General features: G+C 40.4%; 1 protein-coding gene and 1 long non-coding RNA gene across 6 annotated transcripts in view; one reads left to right on the top strand and one right to left on the bottom strand.

Annotated features, from left to right (window-relative positions):
- LOC138755655 (RNA-binding Raly-like protein) overlaps positions 1-25,455 on the top strand; it is a 454,313-nt gene that overhangs the window by 283,557 nt on the left and 145,301 nt on the right. The window lies entirely within an intron of this gene.
- LOC138755656 (uncharacterized) lies at positions 1,691-13,278 on the bottom strand. The gene is made up of 2 exons (XR_011352454.1): positions 13,168-13,278; positions 1,691-3,638 (listed from the first exon to the last, which is right to left on the bottom strand). It is a non-coding gene; the product is annotated as an uncharacterized lncRNA (long non-coding RNA).

The following is a 25,455-nucleotide window of genomic DNA, read 5'->3' as shown; positions in this document are numbered from 1 at the left end:
AATCACCATACTGTACAAAGAATTTAACATGTATAAAGTTCACCAGGCTTGGTGCTTGAAAGATGAATGTTTACCACTCAGGAAGGTTCTTGTAGGGTTTGCAGAGAGAGATATTTGTTGCTCCAGGATTTCCATAACTGAGGTACCACCACTAGTGACATCAGGGTTTCGCTGATGAAACTTGCCCCATCAGGGACTTCTAGATGGTAACCTCTTTCTTCAAGCTACCACAGAGTTCCATTCCTTCCTCTATTTCAAGAGAAACATCAGACAGATAGCACTTCCAGCCATCTACTGCTCTGGAACTTGCTTTCATCAGTTTTAAACTGTTTTCCCTGGATTGCACTTTTCAGTTACTTGTCAGTGTCCCACACACTGACTGACTGAGCTGTTAACTCAACTCTCTCTTCAAACTGAAACTCCAAAGAGAGCATGTGACTCATGTCTTGCAAAAACCCCCACCTTCTTGAACAAAACAACAGGAGTTCTTTCTTCTGCTTCCATCTGTTGTTAGATAAACAAATTCCAGGAGTGACCTTTCTATAACCACTTTGCAGAAAGGGTACTGATAGACACCATGACTCCAGCAAGACAATTTATGACATCAGTTTAATTAACACCTACATGTGAAAGGTGCTTACATTCTCCAAGAGATCCTCCAATGTGAATTCTTCATTCTTTCAAATAAGATTTGTTTTAAAATGTGTGTATGTATGTGACCTACTCTAAATCTTATAAATTCTCCCCGAATATTAATATTGTTACAGTGGAATTTGGCTTTCATTAGGACTGTTCATTTACTGTATTAAATTTTGTCAGCATGGTCTTTCTTCCAATGTTAATTTCCTATTATATTTTGAGTCCTCTCTATTGCTCAAAATACTATTGCAAAGAAATCACCCCAAATGCCTGTTTTTTAAAACTTTTCCTTGCAATATTAGCACTATTCATAGAACATTACAGCACAGAAACAAGCCCCTTCGGCCCTTCTAGTCTGTGCCAAAACATGTTTTGCCTAGTCCCACTGACCTGCACACAGTTCATAGCCCTCCATACATCTCCCATCCACATACCTGTCCAAATTCTACTTAAATATTAAAAGAGGCTCCGCATTCTCCACCTCAGCTGGCAGTTAGTTTCAGATTCTCACCAGTCGATGTGTGAAGAAGTTCCCCCTCGTATTCCCCCTTTCACTCTACTTTTATTGATTTTCAAAAATAAACTTTTATGGAATAGGAAATATTAATGACAAAATAGATAACTCACCAAACTATAAAAACACATAAAACACCACCATAAAACAAAATTACATGCGAAAAGTTTTTAAAAAAATCACATACATAGTGATTCCAAACTCCATCCCCTATCAAGGTGTATGACTAAAGAAAAAATGAAATTTGTTCATGAAGTAAAATGGCAAATATTAAAATTCAAAATTAATATTATATCTAGAGGTTATGAAAGTAATTCAGGAATAGTCCCCACAGCATTTGAAACTTTATACTTAAATTATTAATTGAATAACGGATCTTTTCTAAATTTAAGCAAGACATAATGTCCCTCAGCCACTGAGCATGAGCAGGCAGGTCAGCATTCTTCCATCTAAGCCAGTGGTTCTCAACCTTTTTTGCCCTGGGCCCCACTTTAATTTTTTTCAAAAAACGTACGCCCCACCATTAACGGAAAAAAGTTATATATTCAAAGGAAGTTTTAATTAAATAATTTACTGTAAGTGTATTTCAATTCAATTAAAGTTGGGAATACACTGGAACGCATATTTCATATTCAACTACTACTTGAATATGTCAACCATCTCAAACACATATTCAACAATTGTCGTCACTTCAGTGGGAACCTTGCCCCTGACACTGACTGCAGATTTTTTTTTGATTTGAGGAAGAAATTTTGTTAGTTTCAACCTTAAATCTCCACGTTTTGTAATTTCTAGTCAGTTTCTCTTAGTTTGTAGCAAATCACAAACAGCATTGAAACTACTTGATACTAAATAAGATGATGGAAAATGTATCAGTAGTTCCCTTGCTAAAGCAGTCAAGTTTGAGTATTTCTTTTTGATCTCGTTAGGCAGCCACATCATGGTTCCTTTCATTTTGAACGGATTTTTTCACAGATTCATTATATTTCAACTCAGATACCTCTTCTTAGTATTGCACTGGATCTTCAGATAAGTCCACCAGCAATGGCTGAGTTAACCAAGAGGGAAAATCCATTGCCTTTAAATCACAAAATCTATCATTGAAGTCTGGAACCAACATTTTCAAATAGTCAACAATGACATTTGTAGCAGCATTAGTTACCTCACATTTATTCAACCACTAGAATTAACTGAAATTTCTTGCAGAAATATTCCTTTGGCATAATTCTAGAAGAGTCATGAATCCAAATATCTCTTTTTGGATCAACAAGTGTCATATTTGCTACTTGGAGTTGCTTGTTCAATGTACTTAGTTTCTCAAAAATGTCCATCAAGTAACTCACTATAAGCATGCTATCTGTTGTTAGCAAGAACTTCATTTCTGGTTTGTCGTTCAAAAACTCACTGAGGAGATCAAACAGTTCCTTAAACTCTTTGAAGCAGTTTCCCTTTGACAACTACCTTACTTCAGTGTGAAGCAATAATCTCACATGTTCTGCATTTTTATCGACAAAAAATTGCTTAAACGGACATTCACATTTGGCATTAGCTTTGATGGCATTGATACACTTGATCACAGAATACAGTATCTTGTGTAGAACAGGGGAAACTTCCTTGGCAACTAAGTTTTCTTGGTGGATAACACAATGCACAATCAACATATTTGGATTTTTATCCTTCATTAATTTTAAACATCCTGTTTTTTACCCATCATAGCAGGTGCCCTTCTCTCAACACAAGATACAATGTTTCCTTTTGGTATTCATTTTTATCCATATAATTTTTGAGCTTGCTGTAGATATGAACTGCAGTAGTGGTTATTTCTAATGATTCACAAAACAACATCTCTTCTTGAAACTCTTTCTGATCAATATATCTCACGCGTGCCAATAACAGAGCCTCACTGGCCCGTACAGTATATTCATCCAGTTGTATTAAGAACGCTCGTGATTTCAACTTCTCAATAAGCTGTTTTTTAACATCTTGACCCGCATCATCTATTCTGTTACAGATAGTACTGTTACTCGATGGCATTGCTTGGACATCTTTGTCATTCTTTTGCAGAACTGTTTTGAAAAACAATGATATTGCGGGTTTAATCAGTTACTCCCCAATCGTATGATTCTTCCCATGTTTTGTGATCAGCAGAGAAATTTCATAGCTAGCTTCAAGGGTATGATTCAGGGCTGTAGTTTGCGCAGCAAATAATTAAGTAATTTTTTGATCTGTTTTCAAACTTCTCTTTCAGTAATTTAAAATATTCCAATTTCGAATTGACATGGTTAGGATGTTTACCCTAAAATGAGTTTCAAGACGGCCTGCTTTCATTGATTCATTTGTCAACGTCTGTTGGCATAATAGGAAAAAGGTGCTCATTCATCATGTACAGTAGGTATAAACACAAACTTCAAGAACTCCACTGAATATTGACGATCCTTTTGCTTGCTTGGTCTGCTCATTTTGAATATATTACAGCACGAGCTCCCTGAAACAGATTAATACAATAGTGTGAGCTCCCTTAACAATGCAAGCTCCCTAAAATGGATTAATCAATATTTTATTATGTTTTAGAATTGAAAAATGTAATAAAAGTAATGGTTGTATCAAAGGAAGAATACTGAGCCTAAAAAAAACATGAAAAAAAAGACTAGCATGTTTTTTGACATTTTTTTCTCGCAGAGAGTGCATCAAAACTGCGCTTTCTGGGGGCTCCCTATTTTTTTTCTGATTTTGGTGTCCCCCTCAGGCTTTCACCTGGGGCAGACCCTTTCCCTCCCCCATCAATACGCTAGTGCACAAAGGTACATACAGGTCTCACTCACTACTGAACTGAAAAAGTAAAGGGGCATGGACGGAGACATGATTATTGAGATAATTTGGAATCCTCATCACCATTGAGATAATTTAGAATGGATGATAATAAGGCCAGTCAGAAAAAAAATATAATTATTATGTTAACCAAGGATAACAACAGTTAAAATAAGAGAAACAACAAAGAAACATTGGAAGAGCAAAAACACGTTATGAAAATTAAAAGAACAAAGTGATTTTTCTTGGAAGTTACCACAACAGACAATAGGTGCTGGAGAAGGCAATTCAGCCCATCGAGCCAGCACCACCATTCATTTAGATCATGGCTGATCTTCCACTATCAGTACCCTCTCCCTGCCTTCTCCCATAACAGTGTTGCCAAGTCACATCTTTCACACCAACATAATGAGTTTATTTTTTCAAATCGACTTTTTAATTATTTCCCAAAATATTCCTTCTCCCCACTAAAATATTCTTAAGACCCACAACCCACCAAAATATTCCAATGCCCCACTTTGAGAATCTATGCTCTAGTTGGTACCTCTATATATTAATTTAGAAAACATTCTTGAACATATTTAATAAACTCCAAGCCATGCAGCCCTTTTACAGTGTGGGAGTCCCAGTCAATATGTGGAAAGTTAAAATCTCCTACTATCACAATGTTATGTTTCCTGCGGCTGTCTGCTATCTCTCTCCAGATTTGCTCCTCCAATTCTCATTGACGATTGGGCCGTCTATGATACAACCCCATGAGTGTGGTCATACATTTTCTTTTCCTCAGCTCCATCCATATAGCCTCAGTAGACCATCCCTCTAGTCTATCCTGCCTGAGCACATCTGTGATATTTTTCCGGATGAGCAATGCCACTCCTTTTCTTTTCATCCCCCTGTTCTATTGGATCTGAAGCAACAGAAGCCGGAACATTGAGCTGCCAGTCTTGCCCATCCTGCATCCAAGTTTCATTAATGGCCACTATGTCATAATTCCACATGTCAATCCACGCTCTAAGCTCATCTGCTTTTCCGACGATACCCTTTGCATTGAAATAGATGCACCTGAGAACACTTCCACCCATTGACTTCTAAAGTTGCATTAATTTTCACATCATCTTTCCCCCGCTCCACTTTTCGATCTGCTCGGACACTCCGGTTCTCAACATCTAGAGAACCTAGCTTAAACCCCCCTCAAGCAGCCCTATCAAATCTTACCACAAGGATAGTAGTTCCCCTCCAGTTCAGATGCAAACCGTCCTGACGGAATAGGTCCCACCTTTGGAAGAGAGCCCAATGATCCAGAAACCTGAAGCCCTTGCTCTTGCACCATGTCTTTAGCCACAGGTTAAACTGCATTATCCTTCTATTTCGAACCTCACTAGCAGGTGGCATGGGTAGAAATCGTGTGATCACAACCCTGAATGTAGTGCTTAACTGCATGGACTCTCTTTTCAGGACCACCCACATCATTGGTCCCTACATGGACCATAGCATCCGGCTGCTCACCCTCCCTCTTGAGAATGCCGTGAACTCGATCTGATATATCTTGGGCCCTGGCACTAGGGAGGAAACGTACCATATGCGATACTCGATCTCTTCCACAGAACCTCTTATCTGTCCCCTAAATATCACTACAACTTGTCCCTTCTCCTCCCTTCCCTTCTTAGCCTCAAGATCAGACTTAATGCCTGAGATCTGATCGTTGTCACTTGTCCCTGGTAGGTCATTTCCCCCCCCCCCCCAACAGTATCCAAAATGTAATACTCAAAGTTAAGGGGAACATCCACAGGGGTGCTCTCCTTACTTTTCCCTTTCCCACTCTGACTGTCACCCATCTACCCTCCTCTGCCTCCCAAATAATTTAGAGTTCATCTAATTCCACCTTCAATTCTAATTAATTGTTCCTTTGTTGGGTACTTTATTTGATGATCCTTTTAATGTGTTCCCTTTTTATAGTTTTTTTTTTAATTTCTATTTTTTCATTGCATCTTTATCTCTCTCCTAATGGCCAGATCTCAACTAGTTTTTGTTTTTTTTTACAATATTTCTTTCACATTTATGGATTGATTATCAAGTCTACTTTTTCTTTAGCTAATGAGAATCTTGTTCCTGTGGGAGTTAAACTGGAGCTATATCATATAAAATAATTTTTTTAATATCTTTCATGCCTTTATTTCACTTTTTATGCTCACTTTGAGAAGGAGAATTCAACAGTGACGAGAAGAATCCCAGCAGAGGCTGTCTGAAACTGTGATATCTGTCTCTAAAGGGCCTATCTCATTGGCCTGGAGACTAGGTGGCGACCTGGTGGCGACTCGCATCGCCACTGGTTGCGGAGATGTCTCTGCGATGTCACCTGGAGATGAGCCGGGTCTCCGGGGAGTCGCAGAAAATTCAAACATGCTCGATTTTTTTTGGAGACTTTTTCCAGTCTCCAGCAGCTCTCTGATACATCGCCGCGATGTCTCTGATACCTGCTGGAGACTGAGGAGACGTTACGGCAACATCGCAGAGACGTCTCCCCAATCGCGGACAAAATTAGTCTCTGCGATGTCGCCGTGACTGCCGGAGACGTCGCCACAACTGAGAAGACGTCTCGGAGACGTCGCCCCAACTGCCGGAGATGTCGCGGTGACATCCCCATGACTTCCGGGCGATTTGGTTGTCATCTTGTCTGGAGACGGCGCGGAGACGTCTGGGACGTTGCCCTGGTGTCACCTTGGTGAGAGCGCAAGCCAATTTTTGGTCTCCCAAGTCGTGGTGACGTCTCCGCCAATGAGATACCAGTGTAAGACTGAAGTCAGAACAATATTCAAGATGGTGAACTCTCACAGGGCATCAGACTCTAATGGCATACTTGGAAGTTACTGAATATCTGTGTCATCCTAGTAGCCGAAGTGTTCACGGACATTTTCAATCTCTCGTTGGTGCAGCTGGAGGTTCCCAGCTGTTTCAAAAGAGCATTAATTATACTGTTGCCCAAAAAGAGCAAAAAACTACCTCAATTACTATCAGCCAGAACGATTCACATCTGCTCTGATGAAATACTATGAGAGGTGGGTCATGGTCATAATTAACACACACCTAAGTAAATATATGTACCCACTGCAATTCACCTATCATAATCAATTCACTGCATATGCAATAATATGACTGGCTCTCCACTCAGCTCTGGCCCACCTAGCCAACAGCAACACATACATCCAGGTACTCTTCATCAATTACACTTCAGCTTTCATCACCATCATTCCCTCAGTGCCAGTCAGCAAACTCCAAAACTTGGGCCTCTGCATACCCCGCCCCTCTGCAACTAGATCCTCAGAGGAAGACCACGGTCAGTATGAATTGGAAACGGCATCTCATCCTCACTGACAATCAACAGAGGCGCACCTCAAGGATGCGTGCTTAGACCATTGCTCTCTTCATTCTACATTGGTTACTGTGTGACCAGGCACAATTCAAATGCCGTCTACAAATTGCCGATGACACCATTGTTGTCGGCAGAATCACAGATGGCAATGAGGAAGCATAAAAGGAGAGAGATAGATCAGCTGGTTGAGTGGTGCCACAACAACAACCTTGCACTCAATGTTAGCAAAGCCAAGAAGCTGATTGTGGACTTCAGGAGGAAATCAGAATCCCCCGGTCCTCACCGAGGGATTAGCTGTGGAGAAGTTCAAGAACTTCAAATTCCTAGGTGTCAACATTTCTGAGAATATGTCCTGGGGTCTCCATGTCGATGCATTCATGAAGAAGGCTCATCAGTGGTAATATTTTGTGAGGAGTTTTTTTAATTTTTTATTTTTCGCACTATAAACCACATTGATCAATATACATACATTTTTCTTTTCAAATATATATAGTGTCGTTTATTTTGTGAGGAGTTTGAGGAGATTTGGTATCAAAGACTCTCAAACATTTTTACAGGTACTGATATGTACTGTGGAGAGCATTCTGGTTGGTTGCGTCATGGTGTGGTATAGATACGCCAATGCATAGGAGAAGAAAAAAAACTCCAGAGAGTTGTTCACTCAGCCAGCGGCATCACAGGCATCAGTCTTCACTTCATCAAGGACATCTACAAGGGACGTGGCTTAAGAAAACAGCCTCTATCCTCAAGGACCCCACGACCCAGGCCATGCTCTCTTCACACTGCTATCATCAGGAAGGTGGTACAGGAGCCTCAAAATGAGCATCCAATGGCACAAGGACAGCTCCTTTCCCTCTGCCATCAGATTTCTGAATGGACAATAAACCACAGACACTGCCTCACTTTCTTCATTTTTTTTGCACTATATATTTATTTTGAAATATAATTTATAGCAATATTTGCCCTGTAATGCTATGGCACATCAATACATTTCTTGACATGTTCATGACAATAAATGCTGATTCTGATTCCATACCATTAGCTCATTTCACCTCTTTACCATGGATAGATGGTCGCTGTCTGTTTTCATAGAAGTCAAACTTACTGACTTGCAGAACCTTCTGAATACTGGATTGGACTCAATTTCATTGTGATTGGTGCGTGAAACAAATGTTCACATGCTGTTTGCTAAATCTAATATAGCTTACCACTGTTGTTCTTGACCCTTTTCTTTCCACTCTTAGACCACTTTAAGTAATTCCTATGTCATCAGTGCTCTGAGATTGGTAAAGGATGCTTAAGGTGGTCTGTGAGTGGGAAGGGAAGGTTGAGAATCACTTCTCTAGACCCAATTGTTACTGAAATATTTTGCTTGAGAAAAATTATCATTGGGTCCATTTCCTTTGGAGTTATGAAACCATGCACATAACGAGTCAATTAAGTACGATTAAAAGTTTTTCTTTCCACTCACCTTCCACCTTAAGCAATGCCTCACAGAGCAGCTTTGGCATAGGGATTACTTAAAGTGGTAGGTGAGTGGAAAGAAAAAGGTTGAGAACCACTGGCTTACCATCTTGATGGATCTGGAAGAATTTGTTGCAAAAAGTAACACTGACACCTCTCTCCAAACATTCACCACCTTTGCTGGCTAGAGTTATAAAAGGAAGCTTGAGCGCAAGAGATTTTATCAGGACTGAAAAAGTAAATAATTGATGAGATAAAGGCCTTCATGTCTGAGGATTTATAATGGAACTAATAGCAAACCATTGCCTTAACTTTAAGATAAAATGGCAGTGAGAAAAAAAAACACCAAATTATATAAAAATACTTGAAAGGGATGGTATAATGTCAATCTTCATTTCCACAGGAAGGAGAATGTTCTGGCAGAGAGCATTAAACTTTAGTTTTGATCAGATGCTTGGGACTTTTACTTTTCAATTTATCACTGGGTGATATGTGATTAAAATAAATATTTAAAAATTAGAACTGTATCCCTTTCCCTTAGAATTCAGTATTCATCAAAATCGTTAATAACATAATTTGAAAATCAAGCAGACATGCAATTATCTCATAATAAAATCTGTCTGTCACCTTCATTGCTATTTTAATCTTTAAACAAATGAGTAAATCATTACTAATTAGTCCTAAGTAATAGAAAGACAGTTTCTAAAACACGTCCTCTCACAAGTGTGATAGTGTTACTCTCTCTGTTGGACACTTGGACAATACGAACTGAATCGGTCTGCATCCTTTGTTTTCATTCCATATTCCTAGTCTTAAACAAAGTCCCACGCGAACCTATGTTTCTCATTCTTATTCATATTTCAAAATTCATTTATTATCATGTAATAGTACAGAACACGCAATACCTGTATTACACAAATTCCCTTTCTTGCCGTGAGGTAGACAGAGTCACCATTAGTGTTGCCCGACATGCCTTACAGTACAAAAGAAAGAAGCAAAAGGAAGTCCCTTCAAAATCACTGAGTGTGGGTGTCCCTTCTGTAAGATGGCGCCTTACAGTAGTAACTCTTTATGTGCAGCTTTGTCAGGAATTATCAAATATTCCTGTTCAGAACTATTAAAATTAAACCTCAGAACCAAAACCATAAAAATCAAACTTACCTGTGAATAAGGATATCCTAAGATCGCTGGCAAGTTCAACACCGAGGAGTTTTAAACAGTCAACAATCGAGCCATTTAAACTTCACGGGAGTCGCAAACAGCAGACACTCAGTCCAGTTAAACAGCACGGGAGATTTAAAGGGACATCACAGAGATCATTTAGCATTGTGAGAATTAACAGCAGCACATCCATGGGCCATGTAAATAAGACCCAACTACATGGGAGCTGGGGGGGGCTAAGTCACCAGGCCCTGAGGCTTCCGCTCCCTCCTATCCTCCTGGCCAAACAAGCTCGATGAACTCCAAGCCAGACTTCAACATCACAGAGACATCAGGGAGTGCTACATGATGTGCTTTACAGAAAACACAGACATACTGGACACAGCTACACCTTCCACCATGCTGATTGGACCAGGAGCATCTGGAAAAACCAAGGGAGGCGCTTGTGTCATCATCAATTGATTGTGGTGCACAAATGTGACGGTAACTTCCCAGTCTTGCTTCCCCCAAACCTGGAACATCTGGTGTTCAAGTGCCTCATATTCTACCTGTCAAGGGAGTTCACCACCATAATTCTGGTCACAGTGTACAATCCACCTCAGGCTAACGTTAGGCGGGCACTGGAGGGACTGAGCACTGTGATTAAGCAACCTGAGACATCACATACTGATGCCTTCCTGATCATTGTAGCAGACTTCCATCAGGCCAACCTGAAGAAGACTCTTAACGACTACCACCAAGACATCACATGCGAAACCAGGGGAACCAATAGCCTCAACCACTGCTACACCACCATGATGAATGCCTACCAAGCTATACCATGACTGCACTTTGGCAAGCTTCAGTACCTGGCTGTACTTTTACTCCCGGCATACAAGAAGAGATTGAGGACCACAGCACCAGTGGTGAAGACAGCGTAAGTATGGTCGAGGGAGGTGGAAGAGCATCTGGAGGACTGCTTTGAATTGGTGGACTTGACCATATTTAAGAAGTGATCCATAGTCTTGAATATGCAACAGGTGTCACTGACTTCATCAAGACTCGTGTGGACAAGTGTGTGCCCAACCAGAACCTTGATGAATCACCTGCTGAGGGCGAGATCATGAGCCTTTAAGGCCAGGGATTTAGATCTCTACAAGAAGTCCAAGTGTGTACTTTTCCCTATAAACTGTGCATGAGAGGACATGTTTGGCAACCAGCAGAAATTATTGTGCACACAAAAAGTTAGTCATCTAAAATAATTACTTAATGGAGTAAACTGCACAAAGTAGTTCAAAGTATAGAATAAAATCTTAACTGAAAATGTTAATTTGTAGAAAACAATCCTACTTGTATTATATTTAAACAACAATACAGTTTTATTACCCATGAGGCTGTGCCAAAATTATCTTGAAACAACTTCAAGTTTACATTTGCACAAGCATTCAGTGCGCACATACTTTGGTCACAGGAAAAAAGTTTGCACAACGTAAGATTTTTGTGCATGCTGACTAATAAAAATTAGAGAGAACATTGCAGGTACAACCTGTGGAAGGCCATCTCTGAAGCAAAGTGGCAATTCCAGAGGAATCTAGAGACAGAGACAGATACACACCAGCTTTGGTAGGGTGTGCAGGGCGAGGGCAAACATCATAGATGGCTGTGATGCTTCATTACCCGATGGGCTGAATACCTTCTATGCCTGCTTCGAGAAGGAAAACCTAACAGTGCCTATGAGAATCCTTGCAAAGGCTGAGGATCCTGTGTAATCTGTCTCCAAGGACAATGTCAGAACATCATTCAAGAGGGTGAACCCTCGTAAGGCATCAGGCCCTGATGGCATACCTGGCAGGGTACTGAAAATCTGTACCAACCAACTAGCCAGAGTGTTCACGGACATTTTCAACCTCTCATTGCTGCAGTCAGAGGTTCCAACCTGCTTCAAAAGGGCATCATTCATCCTGGTGCCCAAGAAGAGTAGTGTGAGCTGCCTGAATGACTATCATCCAGTAGCACTAACTTCTACTGTGATGAAATGCTTTGAGAGCCTGGTCATGGCCAGAATTAACACGTACCTAAGTAAAGGTCTTGACCCACTGCAGTTTGCCTATTGTCACAATCGCAATATCACTGGCTCTCTACTCAGATCTGGATCACCTCGAAAGCAGCAGGTCATACATACAGCTGCTCTTCATGGACTACAGTGCTGCCTTCAACTCCATTATTCCCTCAGTGCTGGTCAACAAGCTTCAAACCCTGGGTCTCTGCAACCGGATCCTTGATTTCCTCATTGGAAGACCATAGTGAGTACGAATTGGAAGTAACGTCTCCTCCTCACTGATTATCAACACAGGCGCACCTCAAAGATTTGTGCTTAGCCCACTGCTCTACTCTTTATACACCCATGACTGTATGGCCAGGTACAATTCCAATGCTATCTACAAATTTGCTGATGACACAACAGTTGTTGGCAGAATTACAAACATCAATGAAGAAGCATATAGGAGGGAGATAGATCAACTTGTTGAGTGGTATCACAACATCAACCTTGCTCTCAACGTTAGCAGAACTAAGGAGATGATTGTGGACTTCAGTAGGAAGTCATGAAAACATGACCCAGACCTCATTGAGGGCTCAGTAGTGGAGAGGGTCAAGAACTTCAAATTCCTGGGTGTCAACATCTCTGAGGATCTGTCCTGGAGCTTCCATGTCAATGCAATCATGAAGAAGGCTCACCAGCGGCTATAATTTTTGAGATGTTTGAGGAGATTCGGTATGTCACCGAAAACTCTCGAAAACTTCTACATGTGTACTGTGGAGAGCATTCTGAGTGCTGGCTAATTGCACCACTGTCTGGAACGAGATGGCAATGCTCAGGACAAGAAAAAACTCCAGAGGGTTGCTAACTCAGTCTGCAACATCACGGGCATCAAACTTCACTCCATCGAGGACATCTACAGCCTCTATCCTCAAGGACCCCCACCACCCAAGGCATGCCCTCTTCACTCTGCTGCCATCAGGGAAAAAGGGGTCAGGAGCCTAAAGACGAGCACTCAGCAACACAAGGACAGCTTCTTTCCTGCTGCCATCAGATTTCTGAATAATCATTGAACCAAAGACACTGCCTTACTTTTCGTGCACTATTTTTGTTTCATTTATTGTTGTGAGGTGATTTAACCATATAACCAGTTACAGCACGGAAACAGGCCATGTCGGCCCTTCAAGTCCATACCGGTTCACTTGAACAACTCCACTAGCTCCTCCGCAAACTCCTGAGGAAGTAGAGGCTTTCTTCCATGTCTCACATCAGAGGTAATGATCAAAGAACAGATCTATGCAGAAACTGCTTGAGAGGACTAATAAAAGCTTATATGAATATTTTCACTATGATTGCTGCTACAAAACAATGACGTTTGTGACTTGTTCACGACAATAAGGGTGGGATGATTGGCATAGCTCTTAGCGCAACACTTTTACAGCACTAGCAGTCAGGACCAGATTTCCACGCTGTCTGTAAGGTGCTTGTACATTCTCCCCATGTCTGCATATGTTTTCTCCAGGGCTCCAGTTTCCTCCCACCGTTCAAAACATACTGTGGGTGTAGGATAATGGGGTGTATATTGGGCAGCAAGGACACATGGGCTGAAATGCCTTGTTGTAGTGCTGTATGTCTACATTTAAAAAAAAACGTAAATTCTGATTCTGGATTTACCTCTAGCCCTCCCGCAGCCTCTGCAGCCACATAGACTCCTGTTCTATTCATTGATAACCTGAGCCTGAGATCCTAATCTCCAACAAGATCAGGAAGCCTTCAGCGCCCAAAGATCTTTGGGTGCTCTTCTTGCTCCCAGCACCCTCTCACGTTGTGTTTCTGATAACCTGGTTCCCATGAGAAAGTTTCCTGCAGCCTCGGCAGATCCCTGTTCACAGCTTGTGTGGGTCTCAGCTGCTGAGATCCTCGGTGGTTTGTTGTCATGGTCACAGTCCTGAAGGATTGCAATTGGAAATGTGTTTCAAGTTTTGAAATGTTCAGCAATTTTTAGCATATATTCAGTAAATTTACAGGCAGTGGCTTGTAAAAGTTGCATTTTCTCTTAAAGTTATGCAAGATAAATATTGTGGGCAAGTTTAATAATGTTGACAGATACTTTAATCATCCAAGGAAAAATCCACTTGGGGATTGAAACCTCCCCATGATATAACTTCCTTCTGGAAAGCAAATGTGTTAACATGTTTCTCAGCACTTATTTAAGAGTTGAAGATTGAAGGAGCTGGAATCTGGATCAAAAGATAAGCTGCTGTGTATTTTAACATCCAACACCCTGTGAATTTGATATTCAGCACAGACCATAACGTGGTACAGTGGGAGGATTTTGGCATGAGTAGCGAGTTTTTTAATGTCGAGATTGTAAAAAAAATCTTAATTTAAAGATATTTTCTTGAGAATATGCCTTAATAGTTATTTTTAAAAAACAGCATTTATTTGTTTCCAAAAACCTCATTGTATCCTCAGGTGCAAAGAATACTTCCTTTTTACATGGCTCTACATTGTATGATTCAGAGTCCTCAGACAACCATTAATTTTATGTTTGCCTCTCCTTACATTTTCAAACTGATCACAGTTTAGTTGCATGAATTAAACATGAGTTGATGAGCTTTTCCTTCACAACCAATATGCTTGCATGCTAAAAACCTATTTTTGAGGTATTCTGGTGATCCATATTTAATTTAAGCATATACTTTTTAAATTTTGAATTCTAGTTCTGGTCTCAGCTGATTGCTGTCAGCTTCTGTGCCCAATTTCTAATGTGCCATACTCCTTTTCCTTTCAAATATCGTTATTATAATTGATACCTTAAAATACATAAAGATAACTGAATAAAGGTTTCCCCAGTTGTATAATTTCCTATCATCAGCCCCTTCCATTAACCTTTTCTCTAACCTCTGACTTTAGATTTCTCCTTGAGATCTGAGCAAGGTTGAACATGACCATGGGAGCATACTTAACAGCAAGTTAAATTGCTGACCATGTTTCTCTCCCATCACCAAGAACCTCTTACTTCCATCTCACTGAACTTCCAGCAGAACTCATCTATTGAGATCCTCACCCATTCCTATCTTAACTTACCATCATTGTTGATGGTGAATGGGCTGCACAATGACATTGATCAACTGGAAAGTTGGGCAGGACAATGGCATGTGGAATTTAATCCTTATGCATGTGAGGTGATGGGGTTCTTGGGAGTTTCATAAAGGTAGCATATATACCATGAATGGAAGGGCCCAAAGAAACATTAAGAAAGAAAGGGCCCTTGGTGTACAAGTCTAAAGCTCCACAAAGGTTACATAAGAAGTTAAGAGGATGTCTGGTTTCTTGCCTTCACCAGCCTGGACCTTGAGTACAAGAACAGGAAGATCTTGATACAACTTTACAAAACATTGGTTAGGTCACATCTAAATATTGTGTGTCATACTGATTCCAACTCCTTTGGAAGGATGTTATTACTCTGGAGATAGAGAGGTTGCAGGAGAGATTCACCAGAATATTGCCTGGAATGACACTGATGAGGGTGGGTTTGTTTTCCTTGATTGGGGGTGGGGGGGTGGGGGGTGGAAGGGAGAGGCAAATATCTGTTGGAAATGTACAAGATTATAAGAGGAATAGGTTGGGTAAATAGCAAGAAACCTTGCCCTATGGCACAGATGTCTAAGACCAGAGAGCATCGTTGTAAGTAGAAGATTAAAATTATAGGAGGGGATTTGAGGAAGATTTTTTTTTATTTAGGGTGAAGTTAGATTCATTCAGTCAAAGAAAGAGGAAAAGAGAACCGTGACCTTTGGCTGACTGATTCCTATTCACTTTTTTTTTTAACTTGATTTCTACCCTAGACTATTTCATTCAACCCACATTCCCAACAACTCCCTCTACCCGATCTAAATTCTACCTGTTCTCACCTATATGAGGGCCAATTTGCAGTTGACAGTTATTTGGGAAGCACATCCAATAACCCTCACCGAGTCTTGTATATTTGATGGCCTACATTTGCTTCCTGTGCAGAGAGCAATAAAATATGTGAAAGGATGTGCTGTGAATTATTTTGCTGAGTCTTTAACTGTAATAAGGATCTTCTGGAAGTGTTATGTAATTGCATGGTTATATGTGCCCACAATTCAGAATAATGTCTCAATTAAGGATGACAGTGAACAATAGATTCTTAGGCAATATTCTGCATATATGTCAAAGAGCTTGCCATGATCATCTCCTGGATAATATTCTATCACCATTTTTTCTCAGGTCTGTTGCTGAAGTCTTTTGAGTATTGCAGACAGCAAACCCTTACCCCAGCAATTTGTGCTTGCCTTAGCTGACATCTCTTTCTCTCTGGAAGTACCCTCTTGTGTTGACTGGACCAAACTTCTTCCCTTTGCTGTTACAACTTGAAAAGGCGTTAGCTACAAATATGATCATTCAGTTCCAAGTATATGGTGTCAACATATTCCTTTTTTTAAACTGGATAATATAACAGATAATGGCTTTGCTCAACCATGAATAATACAACTTTTTATATTTTTTTTACAGAATAAGAGAAATAAAGACGATTATATATCTTTTCCTTTATTTTTTTTTAAATGAGATTTATAATTCATTTGAAAATAGCTTTTCACTTCATTTTCCCTTTCTTTCCTTTATTTCTCTTTAGGTTTTTTTTTCTTCTGTTTGATGTTGTTTTACTACACTATTACCAATGTGCATGGCTCTTTTGAATTACATTCATATTTGAAATCTTTTTTCTATATTTTAAATGTATTGTACATGGTATAATTGTATCAGTTTATATATTTAATACCAATACAATTTTTTTAAAGGAAACATATTCCTTTCATTTCATATATAAAGTATTTTAATTGAGAAGATGTATTGAGCAGAAGTGCATTTTGTTTCACTTTTGGCTAGGAGGGAATATATTACATGCAACATCTGCTTCACCTGATTCATTTTTTGTCTTGCAATCTATTTTTAAGAAAATCACTTTCTCATCTAAAAAGTTTTTTTCTAAAATGACTTTGCTCCACAGAGCAAACTAGGAACCAATTCACTTCAGTGTCTACTAATGAGTTAACAGGAGCTACTGAATCTGACACGTGAGCTTGTAAAAAGCTGTGTGCTTGTATCAGTATTCAGTACTCTGTCTGAAATTGATTCCATTGCATAAACAGTATTTCATGGACACATGGTCCAATTCATCATCAGCTCTGACATCCACTGCAGACATTTGTGAGAAGCACTGTCTCAAGAAGGCAGCATTACCCTGGTCACAATTCTTCTCCCTGCTACATTCGGGCAGAAGGTACATAAACCTGAAAACCAGCACTTCGAGGTTCAAGGAGACTTTCTTTTGCACAGCTATCAGATTCTGGAACCTCGCTTCCACACTAACCATGGACGGTCAAAACCAGCCATTCTCAAACTATTTTTTGGCTATAACCCCTCAGGACACTGCAGACAATTTATGGGTCTTTGCTGTGAAGCAGTCAAGTTTAGTTGATTTCTTCTGTATATCTCTCCTACTGATGACTTAAAAAAACTTTATGATTTCAGTCTCTATGCTCCCCTCCAATGTGCCATGGTCCGCAGTGGGGTGGGAGGGGGCATATGTCCCCCTACTGAGTCAAGTTTATTGTCATCTGATTATACAAGTACAACCCAACGAACCAGTTTCTCTGGTCCTTGGTGCGAAACACGCAGACACACAACAGACATGAACACACAAACGGACAAACTATATTATATGCAAGATACGTATTTCATCTATACAAATAAATATTGTTTTGTACTTGTGAGAGTCTCACCTCTTTAGTGCGAGCAGTCCCTTGCTGCCTGTGGGAAGCTGTTCCTCAACCTAGTGGTTCTGGAGCTGGTTCTGATCCTCCTGTATCTCTTTCCCCACAAAAGCAGCTGAAAGATACTGTGTGCAGGGTGCATGGGGTCCTCATTGATTTTGCGCACCCTCTCCAGACAATGATCCCGGTAGATCATGTCAATGGGAGGGAGGGAGACTTCAGTGATCCTCTCTGCCTCTTTTATGGTCTGTGTATCGACCTCTGATCCATTTTTCTGCAGCGACCATAACACATTGTGATGGAGCCAGCCAGGACACTCTCGATAGAGCTCCTATAGAAAGTTGACATATTGGGGGCTGGTTGTCTTGCCCGCTTCAGTTTTCTCAGGAAGGACAATTATTGCTGTACCTTCCTGACAAGTGAGGAGACATTAAGCGTCCATGATGGGGCTCTAGTTAAATGACCTGCAAGGAACTTGGTGCTCTCCACTCTCTCTACCACAGAGTTGTTGATGAGTAGTGAAGGGTGGTCATTCCTGGTTCTCCTGAAGTCCACGATCATCTCCTTCATCGTGTCAGACTCAGATTGTTAGTCTCGCACCATTTCACAAGATTTTTAACCTCTTCTCTGTAGTACAACTCATCGTTGCTGAATAGGCCAACTGCTGTTGTGTCATCTACAAACTTGACGACACTGTTGGAGCTGGACCTGGTGATGAACAGGAGCAAACTGAGCACACAGCCCTGAGGTGCCCCAGTGCTCAGCTAGTTTATTGCAATCCACTATTTTTGAACTTGCATGACTGTTAATATTTATCATCTCTTTTGTGTATTCCATGAGTTTGCTATTATAGTATTTATAAGTTGCTTTTCAGCTGCGGCAAATAAATATTTTGGGCATTTGTACATTGTACAATGTGTATTACAAGAAACTTGTTTTCATTAAAAGTTCTGTGCAATGAATTCTGGATGTAGAGTAAATCATGTTGAAAAGTAGTGCTGTTCACACAACCAGTGAGTATTTTGCTGAGATGGATAAAACTGCAATTGGTTCCCAAGTTTTTGACCACCCGATTACTTACCCTGTGGTCAACCAGTTCTCATTTGCATTTCAACTAGGTTTTCAAAATATTTGCCCAGTTTGCAGTGCATATTACAGTAAGATTGATCTGAAATTCCCTTTCCGTGACTGTGTCTATGAGGGTGGAAGCTCATCTCACATACCTCTGACGAGAGGTGGGATTGGGAGTGGGAGTAGATCATCAAGTTGTTAAATGTCCCAGTTCTGCATGTTTTACTGGTGCCACTTGCCTTGCGTGTGTACAATGGACAAGTCCTGGTTTGGAAAGGTTTTACCAGCTGAGTCGAGTTAGGCTTCTGCTCGCAGTGAAGAGCACTTTCTTCCAGTTGTTGCTTTTGCATTTGTTACTTTTTAATGTGTTTTATAAATTTATTGACCACACCATATAATAGATATCCCCTTAGAGTTACATTGGATAACCATTGAAGGCCAAAGTGTGCTAACCATGTTTTTCATTATTTGCACACTTCAGAAGAAGCCAAGATTTTTTATTAAAGTTTAAATTTAGAGATATATCATGCTAGCAGGCCCTTCTGGCCCATGCACCCTGCTTCCCAAACACTCCAATTAACCTACAAACTCTGTACATTTAGGAGGGTGGGAGGAAACTGCAGCACCCAGGGGAAACCCAGGCAGACATGAGTACAAACCCATGCAGAGCACACAAACTCCTTTCAGACAGTGCCAGATTCGAACCCAGTTTGCAGGCATTATAGTAGCTTTGTATATTGGTCACAAAACTTAAAGTTAGTCTGCACAACTTAAATTTGTCCTGTCATTTAAAATAGGAATGAACATATCTGCACCAGATGCTGGTACATTTCCTGCTATTCATCTGACCCTCTGAGGCTTTGAGCCATGCCACAATTTGGAGTGAGCATGCCCCACTTTATTCAGTTGTAGCCCTGTAATCCTTATGGAGGAGGAGCAAGGTAGGAGAAAAGTCTATCAATTAGAATTTGCACCATTGAAATCCCTCAAGCAGTCTCTGGTGCCTAGCTCTGCTGCATGCTCCACAGTCACATCTAACATGATTCATACATTGTTGGCAATTCACCAGTACCAATCTGTCACTCAGAAGTTTACATGACACAGTTCCCTCTTGCTTGCAGGACAAGGTAAAATCTGATTTCAGATAATGGCAATAACTCCCACGATTCCACAGCCTAGCCACTATCAAAGTAATGTTACCGGTTTTTTTCATTTCTATTCCTGGAATGCAGCTATTACTGGCATTTATTGTCCATCTCTAATTGCCTTTGCATCAGTGATAGTGAGTCACATCCTTCAATGTGCAGCTAGTTCCAGAATCAATTTGGGAAGAGAAGTCCAGAGTCTAGAAGTTCAGAGTCAATAAAGAAACAATGATTGGTTTCTCGGTGAGAAGGCTGAGTGCCTTGGAAGTGATCTTTAGGTGGTCGTGTTCTCATGTGCCTGCTGCCCGTGATTTGCTTGGAGTTGGAGAACAACTGTGCATTTTTTTAAATGACACACACTGAAGCCACCACCTGGTAGTGATGAAAGAAATGATAGTTCAGGATGGAGTCACTAATTATGTAGCTTGAAAAGTGTTGAGATCTTTGAGAATTGTTGGAGCTGCACTTATCCAGGTAAGTAGAGAGGACTCTATCACATTCCTAACATTTGACTAGTAAATGGTGGAAAGATCGAGGGGTGTATAAGCTGGTCTTGTAGCCACAACAGTTTATAGCCCCTCTGTAAAATTGTTGATGATCACGTACACAAAATAAGTAAAAAATGTACTGAGCTTGTCAGTGATGGCCTTCAGTAATATTGACGGTGGGGCACTTGACGATAGTAATGTCATTGAACGCCAGGGTTGGTGGGTATATTTTCTTGTCAGAGGTGTGCCTTCTGTGACACAAATGTTATTTGCCACTGATTAATTCAAACCTAAATTTTGTCAAGGTTTTGTTGCACACCAGCACAGACAGCTTCACTTTTCTGAGCAGTGCCACTGAGAATCTAAATTAATTATGCATGTTTGTAGCATGCTGGTGCTGGTATTGCCAGTGTCCTGTGTATCCTGTCAGTGATCAAATCCAACAAAAACTGAAAATCAAATAAGGATAGAAAATGCTGCAGAAAACCAGTAGGTCGCAAGATCACAGGATATAGGAGCAGAAGTTGGCCCATTCGGTCTGCTCTGCCATTCTAATCATGAGCTGATCCATCCACCCACTCAACCCCACTTCCCAGCCTTTTCCCCATAACCCTTGATGCCCTAACAAATACCTGTCAATCTCTACCTTAAATACAGCTAATGACCTCGGTTCCACAGAAATTTTTTCCACATCTCTGTTTTAATTTGACATTCTTTTATCCTGAAATTCTGCCCTCTTGTCCTAGAATCCTCTACCATGGGAAACATCCTTGCCACATCTACTTTGTCCAGGCCTTTCAGCATTTGAAATGCCTCTATGATGTCCACACTCATCCTTCTGTACTCCAATGAGTACTGGACACCGTACTCCCTGAGGTCTCACCAGTGCTTTATAGAGTCTCAACAATACATCCCTGTACGTGTATGCTATCCCTCTAGAAATGAATGGCAACATTGCAATGGCCTTTTTTTTTGAATATTTTATTTATGATTTTCAGAGCTCACAAAACTCAACAAACCATTCAATCTTTCCAACGTTCCTGTGTATATATAGTCTGTATTTATCCTCCTCCCCCCACCCCCATCCCCCTCCCACATACACTTTAACATACAGGCAAGCAATTTATGTTAAAACAGATATCAATGGGGTCATCGACCCCCTACAAAAACTTAAACAGATAAAAATAATGAAAAAACCTAGGAAAATCAATTAAAACTAAAAATCAATTAAAATGTGAAAAAAAGAGACTCAAAAATAAAGCCCAGAACAATTGAAAAGAAAAAAAATACACATCGGTTTTCTGCACCATATCCTGTTTCACTGGTCACACTTCTTTTCCTACTGGGGACAGATTGTTACAATATCTCTATTTTGAAGGGGGGTGGGGTCTAATCTATCTGAGTGTTAATATCTCTCAGGTAAGTTTCCATACTCCCAACGAATCTGTAAAGCTTCTTCCTTAGATTGTATGTGATTTTCTCCAGGGGAATGCACTTCTGCATTTCCATATTCCTCATGTGGTATTTAGTTGAGAGTCAAAACTTCCATGAAACCGCTTTACTCTTCCTGGCTACTGCCAAGGCAACCTTCATGAACAAAATTTGGTATTTGGTCAGTCTAAACTGTATATCTCCAATATTCCCCAGAAGGTACAACTCTCTGGAAAATCCACTTTTGTAATTTTTTTCAGTATGTTCCCTAGGTCTTCCCAGAAGGGTCTCACCTTTGTACATAGCCAGGTGGAGTGGACAAAAGTTCCCACCTCCGCACCACATCTAAAGCACATCTCTGAAATTTATGGCTTTGATTTGTGTAATTTCTGTGGTGAAATTATATTGCACCAACCTGTATCTGGCATTGATTACTCCAATCAGATTGTCCACACACAGGTCTTCCCACCACTCTTCATTGATTATTGTGCCTAAGTCCGACTCCCATCTCTCCCTCAACCTGTGCAAGCCTGGCTTCGGGCCCTCATTTTGGAATATATAATACATCTTAGAGATAAATGTACACACATTCCCCTGTTGAATTAGAATCTCAATGTCTCTACAGTCAGGCAAGTTCATGGATGGTCTCAATTTTTCCCATAAGAAAGATCTTATTTGCAGATAGCAGAAGAATGTTCTGTTAGACAAATTGTATTTTTTTCTCAACTGCTCAAATGAGCTTAGTTGCCCTTTTTTGTAACAATCCTTGATACAACTGATCCCCTTCTGGCACCAGGTATCCAGATTTTTATTATCCAGAGTCAAGGGTATTAACTTATTCTGTGTCAAAGGTGTTTTGGGGGATATCCCCACCTTCCATCCAATGCATTGTTTTTACTTTTTTCCATGACTGGAGAACATGCTTTAGGATGGGACCATCCATTTTCTTTGAGAGTAATTTGGTATCCCATTCATATATAAATTCTTCAGCTTTCTCTTTGCCTACCAAGTGTAGTCCAATTTGTGCCCATGAGGGGGGCCCCTCCATTGTAAGGTGATACTTTTAAAAATTGGATCATTTTAAACCCCCCCCCCCCACCTCAATTTGTAGTCCCATGTCAACTATTCCATGGAGATTCTAGCCACTTTCCCATTCCATAGAAATTTTCTGACACATTGAGTGGTTTTAAAAAAACCCTGAGTCAAGGAAATGGGCAACGATTGGAAAAGATATTGGAGCCTTGGCATCACCTTCATTCTGATGTAGTTGACACTGCCAGCTGCAGAGTCTTCCACCTAACCAGGTTCTCCTCAATCTTCCAGATCAAAGGGATATTATTAAGTTTGTATAAGTAATGTAATTCTTTATCTCCTTTAGCCCCCAGACATTTAAAGCCTTCTTGCGGCCATTTAAACTGACTTCCTTGTTGATAAAATATATTTTTTAAAATAAATAATGAGATGGGCCTATATGAGGCAGGTTTCAAAGGACCCCTGCCTTTTTTAGGTATTACCATGACAATGGCTGTCGAGAAAAAACTCCGGGAGGATGTGCTTCTCCATTGCCTGATCCACCATCTACATAAGAAGGGGCGACAAGAAGACCTTGAACTCCTAGTAAAATTCAACAGGGAAACCATCCTCCCCCGGGAACTTTCCAGCCTGCAAAGAGCTCGTAGTCCATGCTATTTCATCTTTAGGAAAAGGGGAATTTAGCCCCTCTTGCTCCTCCTGTCTCAAATTTGGCAAGTCCAATGGAAGCAAGAAATCATCTATTTTAGTGGGTTCTCCCCGACTCCAATGTATATAATTCTTTATAAAATCCTCTAAATGTGACATTTATTTCTTTTGGCTTATATGAGATCTTGCCTTCCCCCATCTGGATCACATTGTTTGTTCTTGAGGCCTCCTCTGCCCTCACTTGCCAGGACAAGACTTTATGGGCCCTCTCAACCCGCTCATAATACTGCTGTATAGATCTTAAAATCAACTTTTCCATCCTATACGTTTGCAGCGTATTGTACTTGAACTTCTTATTTACCAAGTTTCTGTACTTCTCTTCCATGCTCAACCTTTGGTATTCCTTTTCTAATTGGGCTATTTTTAATTCCAAATCATTGATCATTTGCTCTTTATTGATGCTCTTAATGCATCCAATTATCTGGCCCCTTAAATAAGCCTTCAAAATGTCCCATATTAGTAAGTTATCCTCAGTAGAGGGGCCGTTCATCTCACAGAACAAATCTATCTGAGCTCTAACAAAGCTACAAAATTCTGTATTTCCCAAAAACAACATATTCGGATGGCAACTGTACACTGAGGCCTGCTTGTCTGGCATTAAAATAGATATCTCCAAGGGTGAATGGTCTGACAGCAGCTGCACCTTGTATTCAGCTTCCACTATCCTACCCTCCAATTGGGCTGATGCCAAAAATAGATCAATTCTAGTGTAGAATCGTGGTGCTGCGAATAAAAAGAATAGTCTCTCACTCCCCAAATCAGCCTCCTTCAGTGCTCTTTCAGAATCAGTTCCTTCAGACTTAGCTGCCCTGGCCCTCATGACCTTCTTGCTGATTTATCCATGGCCAGAACCAGACAAACATTAAAATCCCCTCTAATCAAAACCTTATTCTCCCCACCCCCCCCCCCCCCCCCACCTTCATATACTTAAAAAAATCCTGTATAAAATTTTCATCATCATAATTTGGCATATCAGAGTCCAGGATTTCAAATACATAACATCCACTGTGTCACCCCTGCTTATCCTACCTGTGATCTCTTCAAAAAATTGCAAGAGGTTTGCCAGGCATGATTTTTCTTTCAGGAAATCTTGCTGACTTGGGCCTATCTTTTCATGCATCTGCAGGTAATCTCATGCTTGACCATTGACCCCAACAGCTTCCCTACCACCAATGTCAGGCTAATAGGCCTATAATTTCCTTTGCTGCCTCACTCCCTTCTTAAACAGTGGAATGGCATTGGTAATCCTCCAGTGCACTAGAAACATGCCAGAAGATTATTACCAATGGCTCCACATTCTCTACATTTGCTTCCTTCAGAACCTGAGGTTGCATTCCATCTGGTCTGGGAGATTATCTACCCATAGATCAATTAACTCCCCAAGTACCTTCTCTCCCATGATCTCGACCACACTCATTTGCCTTCTCAGAGAGGCTATTAATGTCTTCCACAGTGAAGACTGATCCAAAATATTCATTTAGTTCATCTGCCATCTCCTTGTCTCCATTACAATTTCTCCAGTGTCTTTTTCTATTGGTGTTGTATCTACTTTAGTCACTCCTTTTATATATATTTTTAAAAGTTTTTAGTATCCTCTTTGATATTATTTGCCAACCTCATTTCATCTTTTCCTTCCTAATCACCTTCTTAATTGTCTTCTCTAATTTTTAAATGTTTCCCAGTTCTCCATCTTCCCACTTATTTTTGTCTGCCCTCTCTCTTGCTTGTACTTTGGCTTTGACTTCCTTCATCAGCCATAATTGTTGCATTTTTCCATTCCCAATTTTCTTTCTTTTTGGTATT

Source organism: Narcine bancroftii, chromosome 2 (genome assembly GCF_036971445.1).
Source record: "Narcine bancroftii isolate sNarBan1 chromosome 2, sNarBan1.hap1, whole genome shotgun sequence".
Taxonomy (NCBI): Eukaryota; Metazoa; Chordata; class Chondrichthyes; order Torpediniformes; family Narcinidae; genus Narcine; species Narcine bancroftii.
The sequence above is the reverse complement of the archived record's forward strand: the minus strand, read 5'-3'. Positions and strand labels throughout refer to the sequence as shown.